The 11,480-nt window shown below is 33.3% G+C and overlaps 1 long non-coding RNA gene across 1 annotated transcript; it reads left to right on the top strand.

The window, feature by feature from the left end:
- Window positions 1-989: 989 nt before the first annotated feature.
- On the top strand, window positions 990-1,748 carry LOC149475445 (uncharacterized). Its single transcript, XR_016318088.1, has 3 exons — window positions 990-1,033; window positions 1,498-1,581; window positions 1,702-1,748. It is a non-coding gene; the product is annotated as an uncharacterized LOC149475445 (long non-coding RNA).
- The last annotated feature ends 9,732 nt before the right edge of the window (window positions 1,749-11,480 follow it).

The following is an 11,480-nucleotide window of genomic DNA, read 5'->3' as shown; positions in this document are numbered from 1 at the left end:
TTTCATAGATTTAGCTAATAATTGTAGGTATAGGTATGTGTTTTATTCAAATACTAGCGGTCCGCCCCGGCTTCGCCCGTGGTACATATTTACGTTTTCTCTACATAAGAACCATCCTCGTACTTCAAGGAATATAATAAAAAAATAATTATCGAAATTGGTCCACCCGTTCTCGAGTTATGCGTCATTTTTATATATAAGATAACTTGGTCATTTATAAAAGTGAAGTCTCGTGTCCCCAAGTGGGGTATTAAGGGGCAGATGCATCATTGATACATCTGTTTCACTGATCGATTTTCTGTAGAGACAAGTAGGTAATGAGCCTTCCATGTCCTGCCAGACCGAGACATTTTTTTTTCTTCGTCTCCACCGGGAACCGAACGCATGACGGTTCTATGGCAAGATGTTTCACGCGTCAACCATTGAACCAAGAAGGCGGTCGAACGGTCATTTATACTTACAAATATTTTCTTTATTTCAGTTTGTATTCGTCCTCTTGCTGTTTGAGCCTCAGTCCATCTTCTCTCATACTATTGCTAAGCCAGGGGTAAGTTAATATTGTTTATAAGAGTTAAAAAATATTGAAGGGTAAGGGAAGGGTAAGAGTTAAGAAATAATGTAGTTTTAAATGCAAAACTACAAACATTAGATATTTAAAAAATGTGTTTCAAATTTGCAATAAACTAGCAAAAAACTTTTCGAATATTTCTCACGAAATTAAAGAAAAAACAGTATTTTTGTAAGATTAAGAATATTTTTGGTAAATAACGTTTACTACTATATCGCTCTTGGGTTTTTACGTGAAACTACATTAATTTTTAGTCGGAGTTGTAACTACAGCAGTTTATGATTTTTACTAACAATATATGCTCTACTTCGAATTTTACTTGCTGCTCAATGAAACAATGAACATAACAACAAATAATAATAGAGCTTCAGTTCATATATCTATAGACTCTACATTCAATTATTTATCTACTTATTTTTACAGGATGAGTCTGCACATGACAGGAGAAAGAGAGAAATAAACGATGTAAGTTTAATTTTTATTTTACTTTAATTATATTAGAAACATTAATTAATAGAATGACAAAGTCGTTATTTTTCGTATTAAAAAAAAACAATTAACAAACAAACAATACACGCTTTTTTAAGATTGTTTAAAAATATGAAAGATTTATCATCGGTGTATTTTTATCGTAAGATATTAAAATGTTGAACATATTGAAATATCTACTTCAAGGAAGTTATTTTTAAGCTATTGCATAGCTTCTATCGCGTGCCTTGAGCGCGGGGACCGAATCCAGAAATTTAGTAACGAAAAACCTCACGCTCCCCACTCCGACGGGCGCGGAGGTGTGGCTTGAAGGCATAGCATACAATAGCTTTACCGCGGCAGTCCCCGAGTGACACACGTCTTTTTTTATTTTACTGAAGTTTCTATTTTACTGTAGGCTTGCTTGCATTATGAATTTACTAACTAATTATTATTTTCAGAATATTCCAGCAGCGCCAACTCTACCCGATCTTAATTTAAATGAATTACCCAGCGACGTTCGAAAAATCTATGAAAACTCCCCAGTAAGTACATATTAAACAAAATAAAAAGCTTTAAAAATCACCTTATCTCTTATGGATGTTGTCTTATAGTGTGTGTATATTTATTTTTTCAATTATATAAAATTGTTTTATTTACTTCAGAATATTGCCAAATTTTTCGGAGGAAGTGATGACAATGACGATTCTGCTGTTCCCAAAGATAACGTAAGTATTAAAATATATTAAAATAAATTTATGTGTTTATGTTTGTGTCTTGATTACCAAAAAAATAAAACTTCAAATATATTCGATTTCTTCATTACGAATTATCATAACTTAATATTACTTTCAGCAAATCTCCGTAAAAAAGAGTAACCACTTACCGCAAAACCAAATCTACACGAAAAATCCTGAAAAGGAATTAATTCCTGAAAAGGAAACATTATATGAAAATAAACCTAAAGAAGGTTTTAAAGACAGAGCAACGGATATGTTCGATGAAATTCCAAGTGTTAACGGGCATAAGGGTAAAACTTATGGTATGGACTTAACAGGAAACCATGGAACTGTTTGGAACGTAAGTAGATTATTAATCGCGATCTTATCCTATCCTACTTCCTACTGTATATAATATTGTAAATGCGAAAGTTTGTGATGATGGATGTATATATGTTTGTTACTCTTTCACGCAAATGCTTCAGAACCGATTAGAGTGAAATTATGCACACATATAGAGGGTAACTTGGATTAACACATAGGATAGGTTTTATCCTGGGAACGGGAACTATGCGGGTTTTTATTTGAAAAAGCGGTTGAAGCCGGTGGCAGAAAGCATGCTATAAAATAGCATCATGCTTCTTTATTTATAAAAGACACAGTTTCTGAATCCGCTAATATTAAAATATTAATTATAAGTAAAGATAGAGAGAATACAGAGAGAAATGATATTAAAACTGGAGAAAAATTACTCAACAGTTTCCTTAAATTGGTTAGATTATGACTAAAATATCCAATTTTGTTCAATGTTATAAGTATACTAAACAATAGACAATACCTTATTTAGTTGACACACTATTTATTTATTTATTATACGAATAACTGTATACAACTCCAAAATACCATCTAAAACCGACTACTCACCTACCTGCAGCAGGGGCAATATTGGAAATGCACCCTTAATTGGCTCCTTAATTGTGATATGTATAGGCAAGCAGGGGTAATTTTGAGAACAACTGAAATTGCTCCGACCGCTGACCAACCGAGATTGTTCCAATATTACCCCTGCGGCATGTGCGTGAGTAGCCGGCTTTAAACAACCCACTAAACAACTTAGGGCGTTTGTCCACTACAAGGAATTTTACGGTCCGGCATTCCGTTTTTTTACGGTCCGGTATGGCACGCCATTAATCTATATACATACTAGCTTGTGCACTATACGTAATTTTACTGTCCGACATTTTACTTTTCCCTATTCCGTATGGTTTGTTGTGTCTACGAGTCGCTGTAGGTATAATTGTTTTCGAATGCCCACTTGCTTGGATTTTACTGTTTTCACTGCATATGCCAATTAAAAGCAAGCTCTTGTTTTACTTTCTTTTAGTTGGCAATGAGATTTGAGAAGTCGGTATTGTTATTTTATATACATTGACCAAGCATTGACCTATAATTATTATCTAAGTAAGTGTTGGTAAATTAAAGTTCAAGTGGGAATAGCTTTAGCTCCTCGTCACCGATTAAAATAAATAAGTGAAACACGCATTTTAAATCTCTTACGGAACTTTACTTTTTATTATAACGAAGTAATATAATATTTCACCTTCTATATTTTTTACTCGTTTCTTGTAAAATGCAAAAACAATCATTTATGATAGCATTATACCGCCAAACTTCCTTGAACTGTACCGCACTGATCCGAGTAAAGACGGACAGGTGCACAAGCAATTCATCGGTTTTTTCATGCCACACCGGACCGTAAAAAATCGGAATGCCGGACAGTAAAATTCCTTGTAGTGTACAAGCGCCCTTAGACATTAATCTTATTTATTAAATTACAGGACTTAAGTCAAACACCAGTTGGCATCGATTCCAATCAAGAACCTAATTCTGTATCAATCGATTCCAATGAAAATAAAGTTAATAATGATAAAGGAAATCAAGGCAATATTTGGAGTGGTCGTAATGAAGTTCAACCTGTATCTAACGAGAAGATTATTCTTACTCCTGTGACTGATGACGGAGTGGTATGGCATTTATTTATTATTACAATAGAACAAATTAATTAATATTTGAGATTGTTTTATAAGTGCAACTTCTTTGGGCGCGTTTAGAGTAAAATGTCAAGGTCGCATCATGGCAATACTGTCACTTCATTGAGTAAGGCGACAATTTTGGTATCTTTGAATCTTGAGAAGTTTCACTTCTGACAGCGCTCAGCACACACGCTCTTTTTTTAATATTTATTTCCTATGAACAATAATAACAATTTTTAGTAATTCTTTTTCATGATAATTATTCATAGTGCAAGAGTGTAACATATTATATTTTTTTTTAGGAAATACCGCCAGCTCCGAAAATTGTAGAACAAAGACCTAATGAGGAAGAACCTGCCGATAGTGATAGTAGTGTCATAGTAGAAGAACCAGTTGTAAAATCTACTGAAGAAGAAAATGTACCTATACATAATACCAATGTCATAGAACAACAACCTGTTATAATTATACCTCCTAATCTCGACAATGTTATAAAAAATAGCAAAAAAGATGACAGTAATTCTAAACCTATTGTTAATAATGCAAATAGTGGAAAACCACTGGAAGATTTTAAAGATAAAGCAATTGCCATGTTTAGCAAGATGCCAAACGATTTTAAAAATAAAGACGTAAAGCCAAAAACGTATGGAATGGATTTAGTAGGAAATAAGGGAGTTGTATGGAATGTGAGTATATTTGGTGAAATAATTTTAAAAAGCAACATAATTAACTTAAGTTTGATATTGTTTTGGTTTTATGGCATTCAAATGCTTTATAAAGGCGGAAGGCGCGGGTTCCAATCCAACCTCGTGATCGATGTTTTCTATTCTTTAAAAATATATAGACGATAAACTTAATTTTACATTTTTAATTCAAAATATCTAGATTACCTTTAAACTAAACTTTTTATTTTACAGGATTTGGACGAAACTCGCGTTGGAACCGACAATGTAGGTGTACCGAGCGTTAACACATATAAACCTCAAGAAACTGAAGTAAATAATCCTCCTTCAAAAAATATTATATACGAATATCCTAAGGAAAGCGATAGTGCAATACCCGTAGTAACAAAAGAGGTATGTTTGTATTATTTTATTGAAGTGAAACTTCTTAAGACGCGTTGAGAGTAAAATTTCAAGAACGTCATGACAATACCGGCACGTCATGAAGTAAGGCGACAATTTTGGTATCTTTGAATCTTGTCGAAGAAGTTTCACTTCTGACACGTTTGCTCGCCACATCCAAAAGATTTTATTTATTTGTGAGCGTTGATGATTAGATTTTGATTTAACATTATTTGTATAAATACAATATGTCTTTTAACATTTTAGGTGACACAGCGTCCCGTGGTAGTTTACGTAGACAAAGTACCAAAAAGTAAAAAACCTGTTGTAATTGATTCCATTGTAGAACCTTCTCAGCCAGTCATAATCGAACCGAAGCCAGAACCAATTAATTACGTCGTGGAAAAACCTAAGCCATATGAAAACACAATGGATAAACCCAAAAACAACGAACCAGACAGTAATGTTCTGAAACATTCATTTGATAATCTCCTTAAACAGATTCATCCAGTTAAACCGTTTAGACCACAGGCAGTTTATAAACCAAATGTTGAGGCTCAGCCAGTCATAATTGAACCGAAGCCAGAACCAATTAATTACGTCGTGGAAAAACCTAGGCCAGATTATAAAAGCTATGAAAACACAATTAATAGACCCAAAAACAACGAACCAGACAGTAATGTTCTGAAACAATCATTTGATAATCTCCTTAAACAGATTCATCCAGTTAAACCGTTTAGACCACAGGCAGTTTATAAACCAAAGGTCGAGGCTCAGCCAGTCATAATTGAACCGAAGCCAGAACCAATTAATTACGTCGTGGAAAAACCTGAGCCAGTTTATAAACCAAAGGTTGAGGCTCAGCCAGTCATCATCGAACCGAAGCCAGAACCAATTAATTACGTCGTGGAAAAACCTGAGCCAGTTTATAAACCAAAGGTTGAGGCTCAGCCAGTCATAATCGAACCGAAGCCAGAACCAATTAATTACGTCGTGGAACAACCTGAGCCAGTTTATAAACCAAAGGTTGAGGCTCAGCCAGTCATAATCGAACCGAAGCCAGAACCAATTAATTACGTCGTGGAAAAACCTGAGCCAGTTTATAAACCAAAGGTTGAGGCTCAGCCAGTCATAATCGAACCGAAGCTAGAACCAATTAATTATTTCGTGGAAAAACCTGAGCCAGTTTATAAACCAAAGGTTGAAAATCGTCCTTCTTATGTTAAACCAGCTCCAAATAATAATGTTATTATAGTGCCGGTTCAACCTGAGCATCATAAGACATATGTATATAAGCCTAGAAAGGAAAGCCATCCTATTGTATATCACAGGGCTGCTAGAAAACCTTACAAACCCACAAACATTGTACAACCTCATTATACACATGAAAGAAAACCGGTAAAGAAGTATAGAGAAAGATCTCACAAACCAATGTATGATGACGACAAGCTTAGGAGATCGTTTGGAAATGAGCAACCATCTGCGTCGAATGAACAACCATCTCACCCGCATAAGAGACCATCGCACACAAATGAAGCGACTAAGAAACCGAAAGAGGAACATCGAAAACCTGAAAAACATCACCCAACTAAACATGAGCAAGAACATCAGAAACCTACTGAAAAACCAAAAGAAAATAAACACGAACCTACAAATAAAGAAAAGCCTGAAAATCAAGAGAAGAACCCACAGGTACACATCATTTTAAAATAACTTATAGCTTTATGAAATTGAGATACTTAACGTTTCATTTAATTCACATAATATTAACTTTTCAGAAGAAACCAAATGAGAAGAAACCAGATGATTTCACCAAAAAGGACCTCGACAATCTTTTGAACAAGGTATGCTTTTTAAATAATCATCACATAATATGTACAATGAAAACGAAATTGAAATGTAATAAGTTTCAAAACATCAACATTTAATTTAGTTAATTGAATATTCATGTATTTCTTATTGCAGAAACAATTTTGGGACTGGCTTGCTGGATGGACGAAAAAATATATGGATTTATTAAATAAGGTAAATTATTACTATTTCCCTTCAATTTAATCTTGTTTCAGCTTTTCTCAATAAGATAATAAATATTATCTATTGTTTTTGTTACAGCGCCTGAAAGATATGGTTAAACAGGAAGTTGCTAATCAATTGCAGAAAGCTTTGCACCAAAATCCTGAAACTAATAATAAAAACAACGCTCACGGCAAAGATAACCAGCCAAAAGAAAAACCAAAACATGAAAACAGCACTACAGAAAAACCTTCACACCATTCTGATGACACCAAGAAAAATAAGGAGGAACCTTCAAACAAATCAAAACCAAAAAGGATCACTGAGAAAAATAACAAAAAAGACAAGTACAGTCCAGCTGAAAAATCAAGCAAACCGAAGGCAAATATTAGTGATAAACCTAAAATTAAAAATACTTCCAGTAATTCAAAACCCGAACAGAAGAGCAAAAAACCTGCACATAAGTCCCCAGCAAGTAGTAATGAAGACAAGGAAAAACCTTCGGAATCAAACGGTCCATCAAATAATAATAACACCTCAGTTGATGTTCACGCTGGCACAATCTACGGAAACACAGTGGGCCAGCACGATATTACAAATGTATTTGTTTTCTATAATAACAATGGTACTAATGGAAATGAAGGTGCAAGTAATAATAAACCCGCAAACGATAATTCAAACGGCAATGAAAATAGAAAAGCAGATAATTCTAAAGAAGAGAAACCATCTAGTGAAGAATCTAATAAAAAAGACAACGATTCCAATGAAAAAATGAAGCCAAAATCAAAATCTTTCAAATCAAAAGAAAAGCCAATATCTGAAAATAAAAAAGACAAAGCAGAAAAACCTGAATCGAATACTGAACCAAGTAAAGAAAAAGAGCATAGAAGTGACAAGTCAGAAGCTGATAGGAGAAAACCTGAAGCACGGAAAGAAAAGCCGAAAGAATCTTCAGAATCTAAGAAAGCTGCGGAGCCTAAAAAATCTAAACTGACGGAAGAAAAGAAGCCTTCGAAACCTGAAGAATTAAAATCTGCTAATGGAAAAAAACTATCAAGACCTAAAGAATCAAAACGGTCGACAGAAAATAAACCATTAAAATCTAAAGAATTGAAACCCTCAACAGAAAAGAAACTTTCAAAATCTAAAGAATCAAAACCAGTAAGAAACCTACCAAATGTAAAGAGGAAAAGAAATCTCCTTGACCTAAAGAATCTAAAATATCTAAAGAAACCAGCAAGCAAAAGAGCATTATCGTCTACCGAACCTCAAAAGTGAAACAACTACAGATTCAACGGAAACTCCAACAATTTCTGGCAACAGTTCTGAAGAAACAACAACTGATTCTTCTAACAATAACAACCAGAAAGCACTACCGTAGATCGTACCTTAAATCGAGTTAGGATTTTCAATAATAATTAGTATAGAGTTAGTTATAAGGAAAATTAATTTATAATATCATTGATTTGATGTTAACGAGTTTGCGAGTTAGTCAATAAAGCAGTTAATTTACAAACAAATATTTATTTTATTTATTCTACTAGCTTTCCGAGCGCGGCTTCGCAAAACCCACATAGTTCCCGTTTCCGTAATATTTCCGGGATAAAAGCTATCCTATGTGTTAATCCAAAATGTGTGCTAAATTTAATTGTATTCAGTTCAGTAGTAGGTATATATTTGCATGAAAGAGTAACAATCATACACATACATCCGTTCTCACAAACTTTCGCATTTAAAATATATCGAGGATTCACTGATTGTGGTGGACTCTCGATTGTGGTAGCTACCAGAGGAAACAAGGATAAAATATTTTGATTTGATGGTTCTCAAATATTAATTACTAACTGAATGTTTTTTTTTTGTTCAATCTCAAGATAATTATCTAAATTATTCGAAAAAATATTTGTCCTACAAAATCTATGGTTTGATCAAAGAGTCCCCCTTTCCAATGTGTATCGATAACGAAGTCATCATAAATGATTACTAACCAGCAGATTTTTTTATTTTCACTTATTTAATACTTATATAATTCAACAGATATATTGTCCTACAAATTGCGTAATAAATATTTGAGAACCGTCAAATCAAAAATTTTTATCCTTGTTACCTCTGTAAGCTACCACAATCGAGAGTTTCGTACATGAAATTATTGGGCATCTCATCAAAATAAAGCTACTCACGAAAAATTAGCTTGATAGTAATCACTTGCAAAAATGGGAGATGTATCCCGGACTATATCGTCCATTTGTACATATTTTACTGACAGTTATGTCGCAGGCAATTTGTATTATTTCGCCGATTACAAACGCTCGGCATTTTGTAATATGTTAAGAATCAGACATTTTTGGTTCGGTAAAGGGGGTGGGTTAGTATTTTTTAGGTTGGTATTTTTCAACTATAGGTACAGAAAACGTCGCGGGGCTCCGTCAGCTCGCGACCGTCTTCGTCGATCGTTCGTTTAGAAAAAGTAAATTCCACCAAAACATTTTCATGTAAAATGTTGCACTCTAAAAAAGTTCTAAGATCTAATGTTGAGCCAAGCGTCTAAATATACATGTATAGTTAAACTATATGACTTGGCTGTTTTGCTAACTTCACATGGTGTATTTAAAAGCAAATTGTGTTCATTTATTACTACAGATCATGAAGTAACTAAACTAACAACATCGTTTGTTCGCTGTCGTATTCGGATGGGTACGCGAAATTTAGTCTCTACCTATAATATACATACTACGTAATGGCTGGTTTACACGTATTAAGTTAACTTAAGCTAAACTCAAACACAAACATTTATTTATTCAAAAGGAGAATGACCACGGGTGGTACCGGTAAAATTTTAGTTATTTAACCTATTTGTATTTATAATAATTTAACCTATTTGTATTTATAATGATCATAATATGTATCACTATTAAGTCTTAATTATACCGGATAAATTGAAATAATAGTAAAAGTTTGTGTTTTGAAACATGTATGACCACGTATGGAATCGGTAAAATACTAGTTGTGTCTCGTGTTCGTGATATTGTTAATTCCTATTTGTATTTATAATGATTATATTTATCACTATTAAGTCGTAATTATACCGATAACCGAATAAATAGAAATAAAAGTACAAGTTTTTGTTTTGACACATATTATATCCATCTCTCTTTTGCGTCATGTCATAGTTTCTGTTTGAAATGAATGTATTCGACGCATTGTTCGACGTTATTTATTTTGAAATAATGTTTATTACGATTTACTTTTCACATTTGTCTTGTAAATTAAAATATTACCTATGTAATAAATGTAAATCTTAACGTTCATCATTAGTTTAAACTCGATAAAGTATTTTTTTTAAGTGCTGAATAAAACTATTGTTTTATTTTTATTGTCGCGAACTGCGGCTTATTTACATAAAAACTTTAATCGTTTCTAAAAGTACTAACATCAAGCTTTAAATTGAGCTATATTTCATCTTGACACAATAAGTTTGATTGCGATACCAAGTGCCATAGTCACTTGGGCAATCTCCTTTAGACTTCTTTTAGAAGTACTTTCGAATCGTCGTTACATATTTTTAACATTTACCACAGATGCGGAAAGCAGTATATCTATCTATTGACCCATAAATGAATTTTTAACTTTAGCTAACCGGTAAAATGGCATTTCAATTTTATCTCTGTTCCTTGTGCCATAACAGTGTCTATCTCCTACTCTTGTGTGTAAGTCAGCATTTTTGTGTACATGCAAAATATTATTAAATACTAGCGGTCCGCCCCGGCTTCGCCCGTGGTACCTACATGTTTAAACTATCCTATCTCTCAAGTTGGATCGTCGAATTAAAAACACCGTTATTGTGCGCAAAATAATAGCCAAATAAATAAAACTTTTTGCCTTGACTGTACAAGAACCCGGTCGATTTATTTTATTATTTTATTTTTTTCGTTAGGTACCTACGTGAAATGATCTATCACAAAAACAATATTTCATGTGTATTGGTCTTAACCCAAGTTTCAGGCCCAATTTGACGCGTCCTCCTTTAACTGTTTGGTGTGCAGTAAACTAGTAACTATAAATGCGGAAGAATACTTGAAGAGAGAATGCTTCAAAAAGAAACAATCTTTTGGGTGTGATTATTGCCCTCTTTATTTCATTTATATTCATATTTTACCTCTTTGACCTCTTCTAACCCACAGATCGCACAGAATTTACAACTTTTTTGCCTTGTTTGCCTCGTTTGGACAGCTACTTAAATATTATTCACTTAAAATTTAGTTAAAATTTATTTATTAATTTACCTACTTATCAACTTAATACATCTAAACCAGCCATAAGAGATTTAATCGCGTGCCCATCGGAATACCCCCGGGCACGCAGGCTTTAATAAGAGTCGCTTGTAACAACTTATGAATCCAGTTTAAGGAATATAGTCTATGTGTGACAAAGATATTTCCAATTGTAATACAATTTTTATTATCAATCGATTAATTTTTGAGTTCAATCGTCACAAACAAACAAAAAATCGAATATTTTTCTTATATCTGATGCTCGCTATTTTCTCTATATTTCTCCTATAATAAGCAGAGACAAACTTTTGAGTCAATAGAATAGAATAAAATATATGCAACTT

Source organism: Colias philodice, chromosome 30, assembly GCF_061535455.1.
Source record: "Colias philodice isolate Cphi_HAF_F1 chromosome 30, ilColPhil1 Martin Lab GWU primary, whole genome shotgun sequence".
Taxonomy (NCBI): Eukaryota; Metazoa; Arthropoda; class Insecta; order Lepidoptera; family Pieridae; genus Colias; species Colias philodice.
The sequence above is the reverse complement of the archived record's forward strand: the minus strand, read 5'-3'. Positions and strand labels throughout refer to the sequence as shown.